This window comes from Ochlerotatus camptorhynchus, unplaced genomic scaffold (genome assembly GCF_037179485.1).
Source record: "Ochlerotatus camptorhynchus isolate MF236.1 unplaced genomic scaffold, CSIRO-AGI_Acam_v1.1 ptg000056l, whole genome shotgun sequence".
NCBI classification, from domain to species: Eukaryota; Metazoa; Arthropoda; class Insecta; order Diptera; family Culicidae; genus Ochlerotatus; species Ochlerotatus camptorhynchus.
Window position 1 is genome coordinate 1,811,618 of NW_027040546.1, and position 25,665 is coordinate 1,837,282.

At 37.7% G+C, this 25,665-nt stretch overlaps 1 protein-coding gene across 1 annotated transcript in view; it reads left to right on the forward strand.

The window, feature by feature from the left end:
• The window catches only part of LOC135717477 (peripheral plasma membrane protein CASK-like), an 850,957-nt gene that overhangs the window by 819,528 nt on the left and 5,764 nt on the right, over positions 1-25,665 (forward strand). The window lies entirely within an intron of this gene.

Sequence of the window (25,665 nt, forward strand, 5' to 3'; positions counted from 1 at the left end):
CCGGGCCATGAGTTGATGGGTCGATAGGTAGTGTCCAGTTGTGGAAGCGGTTGGTAGCATTGGTACTCAGTACGGAAAACAAGATCGACGGAAAAAAAATAAGTAAATAACGCAATTTCGAAAAATAAGAAAATGCTGAGCTCAATTCCCCCGATAAACCCTTACGTAATAAGTACATGACCCCTTACATGTATGAATTTATTTGAATCTGAATTTTACACTTGCCGAGAATTTTTTAGAAAATCTTATAGTTAAACTTAAAACTGCAAAATTACAATACTTCCCCCCTTTACAAAGATAAACACTAATGTCCTATATGTATTGGTATTCCTGTACCAAAACCAATACATACGTTCAAATCATTAATGCATACTTATACATACAAAGGCTAAATCCAATCTGATTTGCATTCCAAAATTCAGTGTTCACTCGGCTGTCGACAAAAGCAGGCCACTCTCGATGTGTGCTACGCGATCGTCTGTTTTCTCGGCAGCAACCATTGTGTGGTCCTCCTCATTGTTCTTCATCAGCAGTTCTTTCGGTCGATGCGTCGTCGACTTTGGAAAGCAACCGTTTCGTGATGAGTGTGTGAGTGCTGACCACGTTTTGCGTCCACTTCTGCAATGGACGCGCTCTGACCCTCGTTGGCGTACAACAATTTGCCATACAATGAAACTACTGGAAGCGGCTCCAGTTCTGATGGAGGAGGCTTTTTGGATAGCGGAAGATAAAGTGTTTATTGTGTTGTACCTTTTGACTATAGTTTTAAGATGTATTGTATAGTGACCAAGAATCCTCGGCTCTGTAAAGTTAATTCGGTTGAGCCTTATCAAATAAATTAACAAACACCATTCCAAAATTGTCTCCTCTTTTCCAACGATGGTCTGCAGTTTCAACGTTGGCAATCGAGACAAGTTGTTGAGCTCGTCGATAATTTCAGATTCCTCTTTATTATTGTTCGTATCATCCAAAGATTGCATGTATGCTTCAAAGGCATCTTTTGGAACGTTATCTCTCTTCGACCAGGTTAGCATCAAGAATTCCTTTGATATTGTAAATAAACCACAACTTGATTGTACATTTCGCTAACCAAAGCCACATCTCTTCCTTCGTTCGTTATGAATGGGCTATTTTTAAAGTTAATGCTTTGATCAACGAAAATTGCCGCTAAGTAAACTTTGTTGGTCATAACCATCTGACACCTCTTTTCCATGTTCGACAAGAGTGTAGTAACTACACACCTAGAAATACCTAATCTTACACGTAACGGAATCCATCTTTGACATAAAGGAAGAGACGTAAACAAACATGTCATGTAAAATTAAATGCTTCGAGACTGAAAAGCTCGAAAGTACGTTTGATTGAGCTGAATTTCACGTCTATTATGACTCAATTTTATGTCAAAATTGACGCTCGTATATGTCAGTCTCAGAGCACCTAAATTTACATAATTTTTTCTAAGTGTGCAGTAATTTTTGTTAAAGCTCAGCAAACTGAGCCCTGAAAGAATAGACTTTCCAAACAAATTCGGAGCTTCCCTGACGTTATTGTATTGTAATTTCCCTGAGCTTCTCTGGACTTCCCTGAAGTTTTTGGAACTTGCCTAATGTCCCGGAAATCATCCTGGGATGTATGGGACACTGCTGAAGATCATGAAATTTTCCAGTTTTCGGAACATCTCTGAAATTATCGGGATTTTACATAGCTCCTCGGCATTTCTTGCAAGTTACTGCAACTTCTTACAATTAATTTAGTTGCTTTGAAGTTATCTGAGCGTCCCCCAAGTATTCTAAACTTCTCTAAAATTATTAAAATAAGCCGTTGATTCATCTAAACTTCTCAGGAGTTGTCTGAACTAACCTGAAGGTCCCAGAACTTCTTAAAAGCTTTTGCGGTTGTCTGGTAATGGAACTTTATGGAAGTTTATGGAACTTTCTTTAAACTGCTCCCACATTCTCTTGATGATCTGCTAACTGTTTGATACTCACGGAACTTTACTGAAATTTTCTAAAATTTATTGAGGTTCACGGAGCTACTTTAAAGTTCTTGCAATTTACTTCAAGTTTATGGCACTACCCTGAGGTTTTTTGTATGTTCCTTGATGATTTTGAGCTAACCTGGAGTTCTCGCAATTCTACTGCCCAGAAATTAACTTTCCGTTCTGTTAATTTACTGATATATTTCTAAGTTCGATAAACTGAGTTTCTAAATCTGTCGCTGCAGCACATCGAGGTTTCATCGTGGAATATGAACAATGAACCTGGATCTATCGATGTGATTCTGGGTGCAGCTGTTTCCTATGAGCTGCTGCTAAGTGCACAGCACTAAGAATTACCTGAAACCTCTGTTGTCAGCCATGGCACGGTAGCTTCGTCATCGGTAACTACGGAAGAAGTCTTCGAGGAACTAACTAAGTTCTAGGATTTAGAATCCAGTCGTACGACGAGCTGTTTGTTCATCGAGGAGTCTGCCTGTGAACCCATCTTTGAGGAGCCAACAACAAGAGATCCTGATGGGAAATGTTGAATTATATCCTAGTAAAGGAAGCATATGCTGGATCAACTGGGAAACGCGAAGGCGATAGCGAAGAAACGGTACCTTTGCATGGAGAAACGGCGTTGTATACGACTTTCATGCACGAGTACCTTTCCATAGGTCATATGACGGAGGTAGTATACGACGATGAGGAAACTGGTCCGCAATATTGCCTACCACATCATGCAGTGCTGAAACCAGACAGCACTACCACAAAACTAAGAGTAGTTTTCGAGGCATCGTGTTCTACGGATTCGTGTGTATCTTTAAATGACGTATCTTTTTGTGATTCCGGTTGATCAAGTATGCTATTGTAGGCGAGAGAAAATGTACCGGATGGTATGCCAGTACGAACTAGATCAGCTGCTGCACAAGATTTCTGGAGAGATTTTGTTCGGGAGTCATTGCGGATAAGCCACGATACATTGCACTATGGGCAAAAATGGGTCAAAAATTACCCAAAATTCAATATCTCAACAGCACGCTGAATTCCGGCTATGAAAAACGACTTTTCCGAAGGGAAATCGTCCGAGAAATCGATTGCACGTGGTCTCATAGACCGGAGAGCCTTGTAGGTATGTGTTTTGGACAATTTTACCCCATTTTCCCCTACTTTTTGGAGGAAATGTTTTTTCACAGCTCTATTCTTCGTAAAACATAAGCACTTTATGCATAGTTTTAGAATACTATGTCTTTAAACAACAGTTCATGAGATATTAAGTGTATAAAGTGTACCCCGTATTCCCCTTATATCTCATGAACTGTTGTTTAAAGACATAGTATTCTAAAACCATGCATAAAGTGCTTATGTTTTACGAAAAATAGAGCTATGAAAAAACATTTCCTCCAAAACGTAGGGGAAAATGGGGTAAAATGGTCCAAAACACATACCTAAAAGGCTATCCGGTCTATAGGACCACGTGCAATCGATTCCCCGGACGATTTTCCTTCGGAAAAGTCGTTTTTCATGGCCGGAATTCAGCGTGCTGTTGAGATATTGAATTTTGGGTAATTTTTGACCCATTTTTGCCCATAGTGCATTGTCTGCACCTTATCTTGCCAGTCGTTGTCTGAACATGTGTGATGAGGAAGGCGCAGAGCTGGTGGTCAAGAAGAGCTTTTATGTTGACGACATGCTAGCACGCTGTCATACCGTTGAAGAAGACGAACAGATCTGTAAGGAGGTACTGAAGCTTCTGAAGGGGCCAGGTTTCAACCTCAGAAAAATTTTGAAGCCAATACCCTCGCAATATATTGACGCGAAGGGGAATTATTTACAATAATATTGATGATGTGAATACAGAATTACTGTCAATACAGATGTATTGACGTCAATACAGAATGTATTGACAATACGATTATTGTCAATAAAAGCAAACAGCGACGCCGGTGGTGTAGTGGTAAGTCGGCGCCGCCGGGATGTTCTGAGGCATAACATCTCTGATCACGCCTTCCTTCGGAACGGAAAGTAAACCCCGTTGGTCCCCAGTTCATGAGTTGATGAGCTGATAGGTAGGGTCCAGGTGTGGGAGCTGCCTCCCTGGCGTCGGTAGCATTGGTGCTCAGCACGGAAATCAAATCAAGAAAAAGTAGAAGGGTCTGTGCCTAGAGGCACGAACGGAATCTTGACGTAGGACCGCTAGTGGAAGGAACAAATGAGGAAAGCATTTAGTTCTTTTAATTGATCAATCATCAATTATGTTAACTCCAAATTTGTAGTATTTTTTTTTTCAAAGAGAAAGTTGATGAAGACAATCGATCAAAATCACATGCACCAAATTTGGTTACAAGATTACAACTCTGGAGAGCATTTTATGTGGTCGTTGGGGGCGAGTTGAGGCTAGACAGCAGTGCTGTTTTATATCTTTTCAGGTTTAAGCAAAATGATGTGCAACCAAATGGTACTCGATTATGATGACTGGGCTTGGGAAGAACGTTTATTTCATGAAAACAGTGATACAATTATCACTTTTTATTTTGTACATTGATGAAAAATCATCAGTCGCAAGCATTGCTATAGATGCGTAGAAATATTTCTGATCGATTGGTGATAACATTATTGAAATTGGTCCAGGCGCAACTGAGTTATTAATGATCAAAATCTTTCATAATTTTGTTGCATGTTCCATTTTCGGTTTGCATACAGTACCCCCAGTATAGAAATTAAAGACGTAGTCCTACGTAAAAAAAAACAAACGTGTGCAGTCCATTTTCGAATTATAGCTGGTGAGTTTTGTCAGGTTGATATTTGTAGTTACGATATCACAGCTTGTTCCTTTTGTCATCGTGATCTTGGGCATTGGTGATAATTGATTTTTTCCCCAACACTAAACAGAATATAATAATTAAAAAAAAATGTATTGCCCAACCCCAAAACAGTATCGGTTACAACCCTTCTCTTAAAACAACACGGTGCACAGTTTTCACATGTATGTACCACTATATCATCTAAGCAAATAAAAACCCGTAGAAAAATTGAAGAAAAATGGCAGTCATAAAGCAAAAATAAAAACCGGTAATTACTCGATAATGGTGCAATATTTATTTCCCTATGCGGAAACCATATATGTAGCTGCTTACCCCGTTTTCAGTCAGGCTGGAAAGTTCTTGACCGTGGAAGCTCTGCACGCTTCTCGCCGAGGTCGTTCCCACCATTACAAAACCAGCACAATTCCAGTGCTCATTTTGGTTTTTCACAACCAGCACAAGATAAATGTTATCCTCTTTGTTCTGGAGCAAATTAAAGTTCCATTTCGTTTCACAGTAGGGTACAATGGTGCAAAACGCACCGTTTAAGCAAAATCGTCAATTGTTGGCGTATGAAAGCTAAAATCAAGAAGAAAGTAATGGTGTATGGTTCATTACCATGTTTTCTACGAAGATCAAGTGATTTCGAACTACAAAACGATGAATTTTCATGATTTTCAAGGAATTTTATAAATTGGTTCCAAAGTGATAGCGGGGCAAAACGCCTGATGATTATTCTTTTATGTTACATCAGAAATAAGATCTAAAGAGAGTTTTAAACTGTGATTCATTAAGTAAAACATCTAAAAAATATCCGAAAAGTGAATTTGTTCAATTTTTGCGATACATGCTGTTAATAGCTTAATTTGCAGTCGACGATTTTAACAACTGTGTCATATTTTGCACAAAATGCTATTTCTTTTAAAGGAATCAGTAGGTCAATATATGATTTTATGATCAAGAATTATTTGTGAAACCTCTAGTTGAAAACAAACCCAATCCGTTACCCGGAAAATGCATCTGAAGAAAAGTTATCCCTGTTTTTCTATAAGTGGGCATTCTACCCCAGGGGTGCATTATGGACTGTTCTCCCTTATAGGAGCATTTACTACTTTGTCGCCGTTGTCGTCCGTGTTGATCGCTTCACCTACACCAAAAAAGGTATTCTCGTTCACATTTGCTTAGACACTTTTTGGAAAATTCCGCGTTCAATTAGGTAATTGACCACTTTGTCAAGCAGTTTTGGCGTGACTTTCTACCAGCGATTTCACAAAACTGGACCAACTAATTTCTATTTTTTTTATGAAAACGCTCAAATGTTGGCTACTTTTTTCGTGGTTCTAGAAGAAAAAATCTCACAATAATGTTTTATTTCAAAGTTCGAGTGGTAGTAAACGTCATTTTAACTGCTCGAATGAAGTGATTAATTCATACCGATTTCCAGAAATCCATTGCCCCGAAAATCGTCCAGGTGAAGGTTTTGTGGGACAAATTGTATATATCATTTCATTTGAGTGTACAAGAAAGCAACATCTCTTGCACTTTGTTTTGTTTTTCAAACGAAATTGATCGAGATATCTGAAATCCGAGCATGCCAAGCAAGCAACTAATATTCGCAGGAAATTTACTGCAAGCTAGCCAAACCGCACCCTAGCCATAACCAGCGATTTCTTGCCGCCTAGTTTCGCAATGACCGTCGGCCGATGGACCCCGACCGAATTATGGGGGATTGATAAAAGCGTTTCCACAAACATTGACCGCCATCATCGCTGGCTGCCTCATGGTCATCACATCTAAGAACTGTGTCGTGCACCCGGACGATAGAGACATGTTTGCCCGAAAATTTTGCAGCTGCATCAACAAAAATTCATTCCGGGTCATACTCACACACACACACACACACACACACACACACACACACACACACATCCAGCGGGGACAAACTCAGCCCTGTTTGCCATCAAAGCGCAGCGTTTATAATAATAGAATAGAGGGATGGGCTCAGTGCCAACCGAAGGACTCTAGAGCCTTCCACGTCCGCTTCAAAGCTGCTGCTGCTGCTGTTGGGGATTGTGTGACCTTTCCAGCAGAGAGTTCTCTAAACAGCGCGCACGGCGTGATGGAGTGTGCCTGAAATGGGAACAAACACCAAACGACAAAGGCAAATGACGACGCGACGATGCCGGCCAGAGGACAAGGCAAGTATTTATTTCATTATGCTGGAATGCTCACTTTTTCAAACTCAAAGCTGGTAGGCTGAACTGGAGGAGCGTTGTTTTCCTAAATGATTGCGATTGTGAAATATTTTGCTGCTCTATCCGTTGGCAAACATTTGTGAGAATGTGTGTTAACCGTTACTGTATTGGAGGGGGCGTAATAGGGGATGGCTTCCCGAGATAAATCGCTACCAAGTGCTTGGTTGATTTCAAATGCCTCGTCACTAGTGCTATGTAGTGCTGTGACGATATCGATAAGACCGGTATTATCGATTAATATCGGATGTTAACTATCGATACGATAAGCGATATTTAAAAATACGATCTCTACGATAATCGAAATTCGATACCGGTTTGATGTTAAAAATCATCAACATGGTTCTACCGTCGCACGGAGGGGTATTTGTTCTACGCTAGCTGGCCAAAAGTCGAATTCTCAAAATAAGCCAAAACAGACCCTGAATGCATGCATTGTATACTTCAGAGATAGGGTAACAATTCCTTGTACTCTTTTTTTTTTCTTAATTTACCGCGTTGAGGCATCCGATCAAACTTGCCGGTTGTTGCATTGTGTTGGTTTGTAAGAATAAGTCTCTACTTGTTGTTGGGATAATCACATTAATTTGCAAAAATGGATGGTGATCAAGCAGGTATTAAAATATTTATTCCACATGCCATCAGCTGATTTCACTTAATTTTGACTTCGTAGAAGCAGTTTTTGAAAATATTGTCTTCAAGTGCTATTTAAACTATAAAATAAATGTATCGTGATGAAAAAGTTGAATTATCCTGTAATATCCTGTAATGCCGTATATGAGGCATTATAAGTACATGTGTATAGAAGATTATAGAGCATTTCCAGCCCAAATCGTTAAAAATAATGTCAATTTTGTCTCGACCCCTTCTGATGTGAATGAAACATTGCTCACGTGTTCGCTGCTACTAATGGTTGCATTTTTCATTTAAATATGATTTTTTCCTCCAGAGTAACTTTTGAAAAGGGCGTATAAAAAAATGGATTATTTTTTTTTTCAAAAAATCATAACTTGAAAACTATTGATCTGATCAAAATAGCATATGAGAAGAAGTTTTAGGTAGTTAAATTATCTTTGCGGAAAAAATAAACTGAAAGAAAAACTTAGTAAATTAGTATTTAAAAAAACGTAAAACGATGATTATCTCAAAACACCCCCCCTTCGATCTTTATAAATTTTTTTTTTTAAGAAAACTGAAAAAATGCCCTAATTTTTAGTGAAGAGTGTATGCTGGTAACTTTCTTAAAAAAAAATCTATATTTTTTGAAATTTTTGTTGGTTTTTACAAGTTGGTGAAATTGCATATTTTTTAGTAAAATAATAATTTATTTGGATTCTAGGCATAATTTTCAAAAACTTTGCATATATAAACTTTTTTCCTAAGTCCAGCCGTTCTCAAGTTAATGCAATTTAAAAAAAAATATTATAATAATTTTCTATATATTGGGCCATTTTCAAATGTTAGTCGTGATGTCCAGCAACGAGATGTTTTTCCATGAATAAATATTAAAAAAAAACAAACAATTCATTCTCAAATATGGTAGCTGTCAGACTTACCCGTTTCTATTTAGACGCAGCGGAAAAGAAACAAGATTTGTTGAGATAAGAAACAGTATATATTTATTATTTTATTTTACAACTCATATTATTTGAATACATTGAATAATTTGGGTGTATCGTTTGAATTAGAGAATATTTTTACTGCAATTTGGTTGTTTGAAACTGGAATATAGCAATGATATTTTCGAGTTCCAGGAATTGGTTTCACTTTCTTAAAAATTGGATCAAATTCCGTGTAAGCCTTTTTGTATTCTTCGGTAGAAACATAACAAAATGACATTTTTGTTTGAAGATCTTCTTTACGACTATTTGCCCAGTCGTACAGTTGTTTAGGGTTCGTTATAGGGTGCTCGTGTTGCTTAGCTAAACTTGCTCTGGTTGCCATTCTCTTAAGGGTACCGCCAAGGACCTTTGCCGTGTGAAGTTGCAAAAAAATGCCATTCAATTTCTACATTATGCTTATCTTTAAATCGACAAATGCTAGCAAAATTTTTTATGTTTTTGTATTGTGATGCTGCTCCATCTGACATAAAAATACACTTTTGGACTGTTATTTGCGACTTTAAAAATTCTAATAATTTTGAGATAAACAACTGAACTGCTACTGTGTCATGCTTTGAAATGTCCGAAATAACCACAAAACTTAAATGGTTTAGTGTACCATTATCATTAAAATAAACGACAAATAGATGAATTGTACATTGAGAATTATTCCAATGATAGCTTTGAACCTCATCTTGCAGAACAAATGTGTAGTTTTCAGAAAAGTCGCAAATAACAACGACTTCGCCATCTTCTAGTGTTTGTTTTTTTGTTTTTAAGAATTCTGCCTGCTTATTTTTTTATAAAATCGTGATATATTAATTTATCTAACTTTTCCGTAAAGAAAAATGAAAAATCTTCGGAAGGCAAAGTTTTCAACTCAATATTACACCTATCTGTCGTAGTCCACTGTTCAAATGACACTTCTAATATTTGTTTCTCTTCCAATATTTCTAATAATTTTGTTTCGGATAATGACGTATCGTAACAATTCATGCACGTTCGAAGATGGCAAAAGTCTGTTCTAGATTGTAAATCGCAAAGAAGTTGTTCCATATAGATAGTGCGATCACATAATATGCGATCTTTTTTCAGGCTGTTCAACATTAGATTAACATTTTCGTGAATCGTACATACACAAACATTATGAGATCCTGATTTACTAAGAAGTTTACAATTTTTTGGTCGTAAGGCTGCAAATGAGCTAAAGCTAATATTGATATCTTTATGGGTTTCCGCAAAATGCAAGTTGAGCGACATTGTTAGTAGACGTTTTTGTATTACCTGGCGTACACCACCCTTCACTACAGAGACATAATCTCTTTGGCCCGGCATAACTCTGCTTATATCGTCATCTTCGTAGAATTTCACAACTGTATCTACTAACTCTGCTCTCAGTCCATGTCCTGCTTTGGAACGAGGGGAACATAATATTCCATCTTCGGCGACCAAATCTTTTACCTGGGAAGAAAGAAAATGAAAATTATTTTTAATTTTTCCTTTATGGTGTTTAAAAAAAATATAAATCTTACCTGTGCTGCAGTATATCTGTTGACACCGAATTCATCCATGATTCTTTGTACAGGCCAAGATTTTGGTAATACGGATAATACTTGGGTCTTTTCTTCTCGAGTGCATTCCGGATCTGCGTATTTTTCCTTTAGTTGGCTCATCATTTCATCGTAATCCTTAGCCTTGGCGTTGAGGATTCCTTGGTCATCATCTTCCGAAAGATCGAATATGTGTCGCTTAACCCCATCCATGATTTCTTTGGTTTTCTGTTGAGGATAACACGCGCTTCTCAGCCTCTTTGTCGTAATCGGTGATACATGGATACCCATGATGCCTTGGTTGAATGTCTCAATATTATGGGACAAACAGATTCTATTAACAACAGAATCTGCTGAAGTCGATGAAGCCAGAGACGTAACCGATGGGATGATATTCACCATGGATTCACTCTCGATATCTATGGGTGCTGTTGAGCGTACACCACTGGTAGAAGGTTGTTCCAGATCTTGCTGCATTCCGTCATTCGAAGGCGTTTTGTTTGATGGCAAACGGTAAACTTGAAGACGACATCTACTACAAATTTTCAAAGAACTATCCAGAGGTATTTTACAGCCAAAACATTTTAATTTTTCTATTACTCCATCTGACAAATTTCTTGTATCTGAACAACACTTTTTTGATTTAGGTAGAGGTTTACAACACTTGAAATTGTTATCCATCGTAAAAAACTACTTGCTTTTTAACTTGAAACGCTAAGAGAGATGAACTGAATGGAACAGGTGAAGAACGTCCCAATATATATATATATATGACATTATACCTATCTTCATTAGGTACAATTGATTATAGCAAACTTTTTTAAGTGTGAGTGTAAGAAACCTCCACGGGGTGCCTTTTTATGTAGTTGTGATATCGCGGGATGAGCTCTTAAGGCACAATATGGTATACGTCAGAGAAGTACCTAGAGAATTTATCTCAATTACAGGTTTAATAACATATTTGTTTAACTGTTTATGTTTTGAGCCTCTGTTATGACATACACAATTCTATCCAGGTATACAACTAATAGAGGACAGAAAAAAGGCACATGAGTGGGTTTGTTGATTATTTGGGTATATTTGAGAGTATTTACTTATAAACTTGTTTCTTTTCCGCTGTGTCTAAATAGAAACGGGTAAGTCTGACAGCTACCATATTTGAGAATGAATTGTTTGTTTTTTTTTAATATTTATTCATGGAAAAACATCTCGTTGCTGGACATCACGACTAACATTTGAAAATGGCCCAATATATAGAAAATTATTATAATATTTTTTTTTAAATTGCATTAACTTGAGAACGGCTGGACTTAGGAAAAAAGTTTATATATGCAAAGTTTTTGAAAATTATGCCTAGAATCCAAATAAATTATTATTTTACTAAAAAATATGCAATTTCACCAACTTGTAAAAACCAACAAAAATTTCAAAAAATATAGATTTTTTTTTAAGAAAGTTACCAGCATACACTCTTCACTAAAAATTAGGGCATTTTTTCAGTTTTCTTGAAAAAAAAAATTTATAAAGATCGAAGGGGGGGTGTTTTGAGATAATCATCGTTTTACGTTTTTTTAAATACTAATTTACTAAGTTTTTCTTTCAGTTTATTTTTTCCGCAAAGATAATTTAACTACCTAAAACTTCTTCTCATATGCCATTTTGATCAGATCAATAGTTTTCAAGTTATGATTTTTTGAAAAAAAAAATAATCCATTTTTTTATACGCCCTTTTCAAAAGTTACTCTGGAGCAAAAAATCATATTTAAATGAAAAATGCAACCATTAGTAGCAGCGAACACGTGAGAAATGTTTCATTCAAATCGGAAACACTCATGTCCAACCGGTTTGCGTTTTGGGCTGGAAATGCTCTATAGTAAAAAATCAGCTGCGATCACTTGCGATCTTTCTTGAAATTAGGAAATGAAGATTGCGTGTCCATTAGGGTGGGACAAAATTCAAATTCCAGCTCCAGTATGATTTCCTTCTGGGTCCTAGAATAACTGTGTAAAATTTCAGGTCGGTTGGTGAAATTTTAATTTTACATAGGATTTTCTATGGGAAAACTTACTTTTTCAAATAAAAATCTGGTGCGGTCCTCTAATATAATAATAATAATAAATCAACCCAACTACTCCCTAGGAAATTTTACAAGAAAACTTTTCTTCCAAGACCGCAAAACGATCCGACGCTTGTGGAAAAAGTTATTTAGCCATTACTTATTGCTAACCAAACGAACTGCTCATTATTCTTTTTTTCTAGCAGCACTGCACGTTGTGTGGGTGTTCACTCAGCATGGAGGAAAGCCGATATCATGCGCAAAGAATCTTCGATTTTGATGAATCTTTACACAAGTTTCCGGTATAGTAAAACAATTATGTTTCACGGGGGTCATTTGGAAACCACCGTGATTTTTCACAAGGGTGTATTTGCTTTGGCGCACAATTTATTCAAACCTTATCAGTCGACGTGCTGCTGCTCAGACTTCAATATTTCATCGGCTTCATTTTTGTATATTTCGTGACCCATCCACCTCGCACGGCTGAGGCTACCTGACTTGTGGAATCTTAATCCTTTTGGAGGAATTCCACCCAAAAACATTACGACCACTTCGAAGAGCTCTTCGTAATCCGATCGTTGTTGTTTAATCACCAGCTGGTCGTTACAAAACGCCATGATTCCGTCTTTCCATGGTTCAGCTCCGGATCATCCATAACGGTCCAGAATTTTCGGTTGCTCCGATTTTGGTTGAATTCTTTTTTGAATTAATTGAAAGAATCAAGATTGTTCGACTTCGACTTATCACCATATATTTCAAAAACGTGTTTGAATACAATTTCGGCGATGTAATGGCGGCATGCCAATGGTAGCAAGCTTCTTTTCAGTAGAACTGGAAGACGGGTTATAATACCATTTTTTACGCCAGAGTTAACGCTAGTTGTATCACAGCTCATTCCAACTATTCTTTCCTGCAGACCCCATTCGTTGATTGTCTCCATTGTCGCAGCTGATTCAGCATCCAGCGTTCCATTTTTTTTTTCTAGACGGCTTTGCGCTAGACTTTAAGTTTTTCCAAGCAGGATTGTTTGAATAAATTGTGCGCCAAAGCAAATACACCCTTGTGAAAAATCACGCTTGTTTCCAAATGACCCCCGTGAAACATAATCGTTGTACTATACCGGAAACCTGTGTAAAGTTTCATGAAAATCGAAGATTCTTTGCGCATGATATCGGCTTTCCTCCATGCTGAGTGAACCCCCACACAACGTGACTGGACCACGGCAAAGGAGCTGGAAGAAAACCGGGACCGGAGAACAAAAAGACGGAGGGAAAGGTGAAGCGGATGGTTAAAGCAAATCCCAACGTCTCAAGTCGTGATTTGGCTAAAAAGATCGGCATGTCACAGAGCTACGTCCAGAATGCAAAGAAGAGAGCTGGACTACATACATACAAGGTACAGAACTTCCCAAACCGCGATGAGCGGCAACAATCGACGGATAAAACTCGGGCACGGAAGCTCTACGAGAAGATACTGACAAAATATGGCTGCTGTGTGATGGACGACGAAACGTATATAAAAGCCGATTTTAAGCAAATTCCGGGGTTGGAGTTTTTCACCGGCAAGAGCAAGTTCGATGTGGACGACAAATTTAAGAAGAAGAAAATGTCGAAGTTCGCCTCCAAATATCTCATTTGGCAGGCCATCTGCTCTTGCGGACTGAGGAGTGAGCCTTTCGTGACAAAGGGCACAGTAAATGGCGAGATCTACAAATCTGAGTGCCTCGAGAAGCGCCTTTTGCCGTTCTTGCAGCAGCACGACGAAGCTCCGCTATTTTGGCCAGATTTGGCATCATGCCACTATTCTTAAAGTGTCCTGGAGTGGTATGAGGCCAATTCTGTCCATTTTGTTTCAAAGGACATGAATCCGCCAAACTGTCCGGAGCTGCGCCCGGTGGAGCAGTACTGGGCAATAATGAAGCGGGAACTTCGGAAGAGCAAGAAGACAGTAAAAGACGAGAAGGACATGTTAAGAAAATGGAAAAAAAACTGAGAAACTGGTACCGGATGACACTGTAAAGACTTTGATGGAGGGCATCAAGCGAAAATGCGTTCAATTTTACACTCAAGGCTCCATCGATTAACTTTTCTTTTGATTTTTGAAGTAAATATATGTATAAAACTACCCTAAAATTTTGGTTTGATTCTAAACATTATAAGAAAATTGGCATGACATTTTCGGTGTCGCAATAATTTCGTGTTCGCCCTTTATAACCTGTTGGAGTCCTTCCAACGTCCGGTCGATGTCATCTGCGGTGTCGAGCGGTCGATTTTCATCGATGTTGCTGTCCACCATTCGTCCGTACTGCACCCAGTTGACATGGTGATAGTCTTTACGCAGGCAGTTTCTGGCAGGAACCACGTTGACACCGACTTCAGTCACCACCGGTTGGTGGTCGGAGCTGAGATCGTTGTGCGACTCAGGCTTGTATAGTCCGATATTCGACTGGAAAAAGTCCAGGCTGGAGGGATTTCCCGCCGGAAAGATAAAAGTTGGATCTTCCGGAAACTGTACAGTGTACAGTCCATGTTGTGCGTGGTCGAACAATAGACATCCGTTCCGGTTCCGCTGGTAGTTCCGTCAAGCTTCATGGCAGGCATTCAGGTCGCCCCCAAGATGAATCGGGAGCTAGTACGAGTGATGGCGGTCAGTTCGTTCTTGAATTGGATTCCTAGTCCGTTGCTTTCGGTACACTGGCGTGGGCAGTAAACAGCGATCAACCGGACGTTTCCAGTTGGTGATTCCACCTCCACACGAACGGCCTCGATGATAGAAGTGCGGATGTGGGGCAGAGTGCAGAGCTTGCAGCACATTCGGAGGTGACGTGGTTTTGAGCGCAATTGCCGCAGCGTGGCTTAATGTTGCAGTTTCGGGTACCGTGTTCAAAGTTCAGACACCGTTGGTACTGAGTCACACAGTGATGGCCGCCACGATATAGCTCCCAGCGGACGATGATGGAATTGATGGAGCGGATTTTTCAGCGCGTTGAGCGTCACCGTTCCCTTCTGGAAGTATACCAGGAAAAGGCAATCCGGATACGCCTTCATATTCTCGTCCTTCCTTGTCATCCGATAGACGGCGCTTGGGGCCAGCTTGTACCGGTTTCGGATTTCATGTTCGATAAACTTCGGGTCAAAGTTTGGTAGGTTTCTCAGCGGGAATGTCGTGGGTGAAGAATTCCACCTTGGAAGTCCTCCGCTTTCGTACGGAGCACAACCTTGGCACCGACTCTGCCCAACTTGAATTCGGCTTTGACGCCCAGCAACGCAACGTCAGATCCGCGATGAGCCCGTTAAATGGGCATTTTTCACTACCAGCGGAGGTAGCTTCACTCTTGCCGCGCACATGTCGTTATAGAACTTATGTGTTGCTTGAGTTGTCCCATAAAACCTTCAACGATCAACTCTTTAGTTTTCATGTAACGCCTCTTGAGTTCAACAATAATACCTGATCACCAAATCCTCCATGCTTAGCCCGTAAAGCTTCTTTAGTTGACCCAAAAGAGGTATCTGGAGGAGATCAGAGAATCAAAAAGAGCAGTTCAAATAATTTAAGGAAATTGTAAAACCATTTAAAAAGTTTCGAGAATCTAGTGAAATTTCAAGAAACTACAGCAAATTATGTTAACATCCAGGAAATTTGAGAATGGAAATGGAATGAAAATTTCAAGGATTTGAAAAAATAGCGTAAGTTTATCTTATAGAATATCAACGAATTCCATTAGTTAAAAAAAATGAAAGAACTTTTAGCACCGATAGTTTTCTGATAATCACTGAAGGTCCGAGTACTATCAGATAACTCCTGAAAAATCCCATTAACTACAGCGACTTACAAGAAGTTCCGTGAAATTATGGGATATTCCGATAATTCTATGATTGATCTGAAAACTTCAGAAGCGCCAGGGAATAATGAATGTAAATATCAGAAATCTGTCTGAACATTTAGCAAATTTAGAGATCTTCAGGTAAGCATAGAAAAGTTCAGAGAAAATGAGTGATTTAAGGCAAAGTTCCGTGAGCGTTGTGGAAACTTCAAGGTAATTTTATTCCCTTCAGTAAAATTGAGAGTTCTTATAAAAAAAAAATACCGAGAAATTCAGGGCAGTATACAGAGCTTTCAAGAAATTCAGAAATCTTTTTAGCAGTCTAGACCATTGGAGAAGTTCTGATTTAGTGTCGTTCATTTAAGGGCAGTTCCAAGAACTTCAGAATAATCTTGAGAACTTCAGTGAAACTATATTAGTTATTTCGTTTTGATTCCGAGAGTATTGAGGGAGCTTAAAGGAATTCTAGAAACTTCCGAAATACGCCACATAAGTGCAGAGATTTTCAGAAAATTTCGATCACTTCAGTATAAATCTCTGGGAATATCCGAAAAATTCAGGAACTTTCATGAACATTCGCAAAATGCTCGAGCATTTCAAAAAAGTTATGTAAGCTCCAAAAATAGGAAGAATTTCAGGGAGGGTTCAGTTTGATTAGTTTCCGACAATTAGCGGGAAATTTTAAGCAGTTCCCAGTCTTTCAGAGATTTTCAGAATTACACATTAGTTCAGAAGTTCACGGAAAATTTTTTAGGGCAATTCAATTCAATTCAGGTCAGTACAACAACTTCATGTAGTTTCATGACAACTGCACAAACATTTGAGAAGTTTTGAGAACTTCAGGAAAGACCAGAGAATCGCAAAGCATTTGGGTTAACATTAAATAAATTACAAAAATGTTAAAGAAGTTTCGAGAATTCAGCGAATTGTTAAAACTGCGTAGAAGATCCATAATTGTAACGAAAATTTAGCAAACTTTAGGAAGTCTGAAAAGTTCAACTTATATTAAGACAGTTTTATTAACTTTCAAGTACTTCTGAAGAACTCAGAATAGTCCATTCCATATTCAACGAAGATTTATCATGAAAATAAATTTAGAGTTCTCCTCAGCATTCGCTTTGTATTCTCCCGGAGATCTCACGAAATTATTCTAGAAATTTACTTGGAACGCTTCTCTGACTTTTCTAAAAAATAGTACCCGAATATATTTGGAATGCTTCTCGCACTTCCATTGAAATATGCATTGAAACTATCGTACTAATTAAATTTTCATTTAATTTTCCTCGGAATTACCTTGAAATTCTTCTTAGAAAGAAATCTTTTGGAAAGATGTTCAGAATTTTAAATAAATTTATTTAAGATTTCCTTTTGAATCTCACTACTTCCCTTTTAATTCTACTAACATTGAAAGTCTCCTAAGAATTCTTTGCATTTCTCCTCATAAATTGTTTAGATTACTCCTTCATCATTCGTTTGGCAAACTCACCTGGAGTTTTTTTTACGAATTCCATTGAAGACTCCTAGAGCTATTTTGAAATTTTACTGTAATCCTCCATTAAGCATCCTCCTCCACCCTAAGTATTCTAAAAAAAATCCAAGGGCTTATGCTTAGGATTCGTTTTCTCCCACTTCATGAAACAATTCTCAGAATGCTTTTGGAATTTTACTCTGAAGTTGACAGGAGTTCTGCTCCTCAGAAATTCCTATGAGTTTACCTTAAAATTTACTTTGAATTCATGTCAGAGTTTTCTTGAAATTCTACTCAAAACTATCTCAGGCTTCACGTGAACTAACATTGCAAATTGCACTTGATGTTATTCTCAAAGTTGTTTCACCCAGAACTTCTTTAGAATGAGGCTTTTAAAACTGGTCAAGAAATTGGACTCCAGATACTTGGAAATTTCTTGAAATATTACAACTTTTAAGTCCAGAATTTCAAAAACTTGTTCAAATTTCATTTTTGTGGGAAATATGCACATTCCAGAACCAAATGTTAAATTGGACAAACCAATTCCAAGTAAAACTCTGAGAGAATTTTCAAGACGATTTTAATGAGAAGTTTTGGGAAAATTAGCGCTAGACACAGAGATTGCTGAGACGGGTTTCTTGGGAATAGAAGAATAGCAGTTTTGAAAACAATTCCATGAGGATTGTAAGGACAATTCCAGGATACATTTAAGGAAAATTGCATCATAATTTTGAGCAAAATAGTCGAGGGAGTATGCCACGGGCTTTTAGATAAAACTCCAAAGACATCTCAACATAAATTCCAAGTGAGTTCTGATGCGAATTCGAATGAAAACTGGTAATTCGATTTACCTGAAGAGATTTGATAAAGAGCCACAAATTGTTGAGATATCGATAAAAATCTACCACCGCTTCTTGACTCAGATTGCGTCTTACAAGTTTCAATTCCATCACAAAACATTGAAACGCCATTGAATTTCACTTCGTGATGCGAATGAAGGAAAACAATGGATTCACTAGGAGAGCTGTTTTTGGTTTAGAGAAGAATTTTCAGAACATTCATAGTATGCATTCTAATAGACTTTGATTTGTAGCTTTTGAACCAAAATATCGTAACGAATGTATTATATATTTTCTGTTTCTGTTTAATATGACGGAAATGGGCGCTTATGTCAAAGTAGTTATCAACCCTAGTAATCTGAATGTTGGTGAACATTTTGTGCTACCTTGGATTTTCATAACATTTTGGATGTCAAATTGTTCCAGTCCCCCTACATCTTCTTGCGGTCTTTGGTCTAGTACCCTATGCTGCCTGGATCGAGATATAGCCATCAGTCTGAACGGTGGCTTAACGGCACTGCTGCACACAACCCCTCCCCAAACACCGCCCACCACTCACCACCAACCAATCAATGTGACCACAATCATGCAAGCTGCATCGCGATGTGACAACTTTCAAATAGTCATGATGTCAGTTTAGCTTTAATTTGTGGATCCAAGAGAGCAAGAAGCACTCCCTAAAAGGATTCCAACTCACCGGAAGCGCAATCCATTGATATCACTCGCAATACTATTCTGGGACAGATAACCGTATTCTACACTGTAAGTCATAGTTCGAGACTTGCGAGTATTTACCCTAGCTCCAACGTCAAACAAAAACTAAATCTCTCACACACACAAAAAAATGTGGAAATTGACAAAAAACCACCCATGAGCATTTGAGGTTGGTACGGTTCCAGAATCCTGTTCTTCAATGGGGGGAGCTGTTGTTCCAGGGCAAGATAAGGACTCGACTTTGTTTTTACCAGTGCAGACATGCATATGTGAAGCCAAAGTAAGATTTATGAGATTGTTTGCGTTTTTCTACCGTCTCCATGGTTGGAGTTCCCGGTTTCTATCCTTCTAATGCTTCACCGCATTCCTGGGTTGAGTGTATGTGCATGTTCCGGAATGACCGGTTCGGTTCGATGGAAATTCGATATGACTGGAGGGTGCGTTCTACCAAGTTTATATGGATATGGATGCAGATTTGATAATATTAGTTTTGATTCCCATTCCCCTCGAGGGCAGATAGCGGGTGTTCAGCTTGCACAGCTCGTTGGGAAAATTGGATTCGATCGGTTATCGACGATAAATTTCAATGACGTTAACGGTCACGAGCTCGCACCGAAAAGCGTTGTGCATGAGTGAGTGGCATACAAAATTTCTAACTTTTTCCGAAGTTTCTCCTCGTAAAAAAGAAAGTTGAAGTTCTTCCGTGAACGTATAATTTTGCCTCACCTGCCGTCTTGTGTTACCGGCACTAGTGGCCAAGAAGCTTAACATTATTGCAACTCAAGGTGGCTCTCAAGACTCGCACAGAACGGCAAACCAGAAGCACGAAAGTCACAAGCACATCGAATTACGTAATGTGTTCTTCGACCTTCCCCCTGACATCGTCGTCGTCGTCAGTCGTTGGTCTTCTACGAAGGTTCACCTCCAGATATGTACGTAGGTAGGTAGATACATGGAAGATAGCCAAGCTCTTGAAAATTATGCTGACGATATAGATCATAAAGCTGCTACTGCTTCTGTGATCTTTCCCGGTAGCGCTGAGATGGAAACCCGAGGTCAACTTGTCGGGAGCTGGAATTAGAAGGGAAGGGGAGGGGAGGGGTTCATTATTTTCAATGCGTACGACGTGGATGTGCCCCGGTAGGATCCGATGTCTTTTGAACGGTGTTCCTTTCCATTTTTCATTTTATCCAAAGAACGGTGCCGGTTCATCCACATGCCATTTCGGGATGGTCGTTTACCTCTGCACAGTACGGCTTGTCCCTCTATGGTTCCAATTCGCCAACGAAGACGGCTAGCGATGGTCACAGGCGAATGAAAATGTTTGTTTTCCGAAATGATCCACTCGATGTTCTTCCAAGTGGAATTTAACTAAATCATTTTCGTTTGAAATTCGTTTGACACGATGAAGCTAAGCTAGAGGGCATCACATTTGGCGTCGCAAACAAGCAAAATTGCTCGTTTTAAGCTACGTTAAATTGACAATGTTTTAGTTAAAAATTAACTTGTGAATTAAAGACATAGTAAAATTCAAAGAACAAAAATGCATCCTTTTTCTTCCAGCAAAATGGTCAAAGAATACCTTAAATCCTCTACGTAAATTAATTTAAAATTCTGGAAATGTATCCCACTAATGAATCAAGGGCAGCATAATCTTATTTAGAAAAGTTCGAAAATCTCCAAAGGATTGATAAGAGAATTCATAAATGATGCTTTTATGGTTAAATATGTTTACAAATTTAGGAAAGTTGCTTCTCTCAAGCAGATCAGATCGTGAACGATTTCCCTTGAGCTTCAGTGGCTGCATTAGTGCTGTCAGAGCTGATTGGGTATCATCGAAGTAGAAAGATGATTGACGGGCTTGGAACCAGCATGCTGCAGCCGGTTAGTAGAAATTGTCTTCAGAATGTGGGTCTAAAATTGCTTAAGGTTCTTTGAATCCTCCATCAATCAGCAATTAGACCCGCATTCAGCAATTATTGACCGTGCAGAAGAACATTAGTCCAAAAATTTTTGAGATCTACTACCGTGAGAAATCCCTATTTACTAAACTAAAAAAAAATCAAACGTATGAATCCGGGTGTGGCCGGAGTCTTAAAAGGTGTGTTCCTAAAGTTCTACTCAAAGTTGTTAAAGCCTTGGCAAATGTTTGGAAATTTTCTCAAATGTGCTCCGGGAACTGCGAAAGCGTTTTGAAAATGCAAGGATTTTCATAAGATTTCATCAAAACGCAGACAACTTCAAGAAATTTCTGTAAAGTTCAGAAATCTGCAGCCTAGCATCCGATTAAATCATTAAAACTACTTTCAAATGATCCCTTGACAAATACCGTTACATAACAACGAAGGCCTTTGCATTGAAATCATGTTCTACGGTCTAAGTCTAGATACTCAATTCTCAGAAGTAAATTCTACACTGTTTGAAAAATACATGTAATTGTTAACGCTCTATTTGGAGTAAATTTTTAAGGTTTTTAATTTAAGTTATGTTGCAATGTTACATACAAGATTTTAAACAATTTCGATGTTTATGACAAATTAACTTCAAAAAAGATGTTCGAAGAACTACATCATAGAAGTTCGACAGGCTTCATCATAGAAGCATTAAGACATTTATTTTAAAAGTTCAGATAAGTGAAGTACGAAGATCATCATCATATCCGTTCAAGGTTTTTGACCATAGATATTCATCATAGAAGATCAACGAGCTTCATCATAGAAGATCAACGAGTTTCATCATAGAATATCAACGAGTTTCATCAAAAGCATCAACGAGATTCATCATAGAAGATCAATGAGCTTCGTCATAGAAGATCAACGAGATTCATCATAAAATATCAACGAGTTTCATTATAGAATATAAACGAGCTTCATCAAAGAAGCTCAAAGTGCTTCATCATAGAAGATCTATGAGATTCGTCATAGAAGATCAACGAGCTTCACCATAGAAGATTATCGAGCTTCAGCATAGAAGATCAACGAGCTTCATTATAGAATATCAACGAGCTTCATCATATAATATCAACGAGCTTCATCATAGAAGATCAACGAGCTTCATCATATAAAATCAACGAGCTTCATCATAGAAAACCAACGAGATTTATCATAGAAGATCTACGGGCTTCATCATAGGAGATCAAATGAGCTTCATCATAGAAGATCAATGAGCTTCATCATAGAAGATCAACGAGTTTCATCATAGAAGATCAGCGAGCTTCATCATAGAAGAATATCGAGCTCCACCATAGAAGATCAACGAGCTGCATCAAAGAAGATCATAGAAATTTATCGAACAAAGCACTTTAATAAAAGATGTGCAAATAGATTTATCATAAAAAATTAAAGTGCACCATCAAAGGTATGAGATGGGCGTTTCGTCAAAGAAGATACACGAGCTTTATCATAGAAGATCAACGAGGTTCATCATAGAAGATCAACGAGCTTCCTCATAGAAGATTAACAAGCTTCACCATAGAAGATCAACGAGCTTCATCATAAAATATCAACTTTCATCATAGAATATCAACGAGTTTAATCAAAAACATCAACGAGATTCATCATAGAATATCAATGAGCTTCGTCATAGAAGATCAACGAGCTTCATCATAGAAGATCAAAGAGCTTCATTATATAAAATCAACGAGCTTCATCATAGAATACCAACGAGCTTCATTATAGAAGATCAACGAGCTTCATCATAGAAGAATATCGAGCTTCACCATAGAAGATCAACGAGCTTCATCATAGAAGATCATAAACATTTATCGAACAAAGCACTTTAATAAAAGATTTGAAAACAGATTTATCATAAAAAAATTAAAGTGCGCCATCAAAGGTATGAGGTGGGCGTTTCGTCATAGAAGATCAACGAGCTTTATCATAGAAGATCAACGAGGTTCATCATAGAAGATTAACGAGCTTCCTCATAGAAGATTAACAAGCTTCACTATAGAAGATCAATGAGCTTCATCATAGATGATTATTGAGCTTCATCATAGAAGATCAACGAGCTTCACCATAGAAGATCAACGAGCTTCATCATAAAATATCAACGAGTTTCATCATAGAATATCAACGAGTTTAATGAAAAACATCAACGAGATTCATCATAGAAGATCAATGAGCTTCGTCATAGAAGATCAACGAGATTCATCATAAAATATCAACGAGTTTCATCAAAGAATATGAACGAGCTTCATCAAAGAAGATCAACGTGCTTCATCATAGAAGATCAATGAGCTTCGTCATAGAAGATCAACGAGCTTCACCATAGAAGGTCAACGAGCTTCACCATAGAAGATTATCGAGCTTCAGCATAGAAGATCAACGAGCTCCATTATAGAACATCAACGAGCTTCATTATATAATATCAACGAGCTTCATCAAAGAAGATCAATGAGCTTCATCATATAAAATCAACGAGCTTCATCATAGAAGACCAACGAGATTTATCATAGAAGATCTACGAGCTTAATCATAGAAGATCAACTAGCTTCACCATAGAAGCTCAATGAGCTTCATCATAGAAGATCAACGAGTTTCATCATAGAAGACCAGCGAGCTTCATCATAGAAGAATATTGAACTTCACCATAGAAGATCAATGAGCTACATCATAGAATATCAACGAGCTTCATAATAGAAGATCAAAGAGCTTCATTATATAAAATCAACGAGATTCATCATAGAATACCAACGAGCTTCATTATAGAAGATCAACGAGCTTCATCATAGAAGAATATCGAGCTTCACCATAGAAGATCAACGAGCTTCATCATAGAAGATCATAGAAATTTATCGAACAAAGCACTTTAATAAAAGATTTGAAAACAGATTTATCATAAAAAAATTAAAGTGCACCATCAAAGGTATGAGGTGGGCGTTTCGTCATAGAAGATCAACGAGCTTTATCATAGAAGATCAACGAGGTTCATCATAGAAGATTAACGAGCTTCCTCATAGAAGATTAACAAGCTTCACTATAGAAGATCAATGAGCTTCATCATAGAAGATCAACGAGCTTCATCATAGATGATTATTGAGCTTCATAATAGAAGATCAACGAGCTTCACCATAGAAGATCAACGAGCTTCATCATAGAATATCAACGAGCTTCATCATAGAAGATCAAAGAGCTTCATTATATAAAATCAACGAGCTTCATCATAGAAAACCAACGAGATTTATCATAGAAGATCTATGAGATTCATCAAAGAAGATCAAATGAGCTTCATCATAGAAGATCTACGGGCTTCATCATAGAAGATCAACGAGCTTCACCATAGAAGATCAATAAGCTTCATCATAGAAGATCTACGGGCTTCATCATAGAAGATCAACGAGCTTCAGCATAGAAGAATATCGAGCTTCACCATAGAAGATCAACGAGCTTCATGATAGAAGCTCATAGAAATTTATCGAACATAGCACTTTAAAATCAAGATGTGCAAATAGATTTATCATAGAAAATTAAAGCGCTCCATCATAGGTATGAGGTGGGACCATCGTCATCATCATCATCAGAAGTTCATAGCATTTTATCACAGAAAAGCATTACACATATTATTATTGCTTGATTAAATTGAATTATTCCATATACAATGTGGACAGTTTAAGGGAGTTTGTCCAATTGTCATGGTCCATATAAGTTTAAAACAAATAAACAGTTGGAAATCCTTATTCCCGGATGGTTTTTTTTTGCCCATATTCCTTCATCCGGATTCCTCACTGTATATGGATGATTGTCCACGCAGGTGGATGAAGGGTGTTAATCCTCTCAAAAAATTTCCTTATGCCCCTTACTTCCTCAAAAAAGTTCCGAAAACATCAACTCTGAAGTGCTAGAAAAAAGAAAGCGATTTTATCATAGAAGGTAAAGAACTTCATCATTGAGGCAAGCTCTTTTATCGTAGAATTTTATTGCGCTTAGTCATCGAAGTTCAAAAAGTTTAATCATGGAATCTAAGAAGTTTGATAGATTTAATGTATGCATTTCAAAAAACTTCATCTCATAAATTAATCGAAGGAATCAATATTCTACGAGTTCGAGCAACATTATCGTAATAATCAAAAAAAAACCTTCAATGAGTTTCATCATAAAAGTTCGGATAATTTCATCATTAAAGTTCAAAGAATTTCGTTAAATATGTTCCAAGAACTTCATCATCATTATGCAGAAGCATCATCCTGGAAGTTCAAACCAAATAAGTTATAAGGAGCTTAACCATAGCTTTCACATTGAAGTTCAAAGAACATTGGACTGCAAAAAAAAAACAATGAACTTCATCAAAGTATTTCATATAATTTTCATCATAGAAGCTCAAAGAACTTTATCATAGAAGTTTTGGTAGATTTCATGTATGCAGTTGTTAAAACTTCATCACATATATTAAAAAATTGCTATTGATTTCATCACAACAGTTCGGATAATTTCATCACTAAAGCTCAAGGAATTTCGTCAAATAAGTTTCAAGCACTAAAATATTGATGAACTTTATACGAGAAGTTCAAAAAACTTCATCACAGAAATTGATCAAAGAAGTTCATGAAGCTTCATGATCAAAGAAATTTAAGAATCTCCAT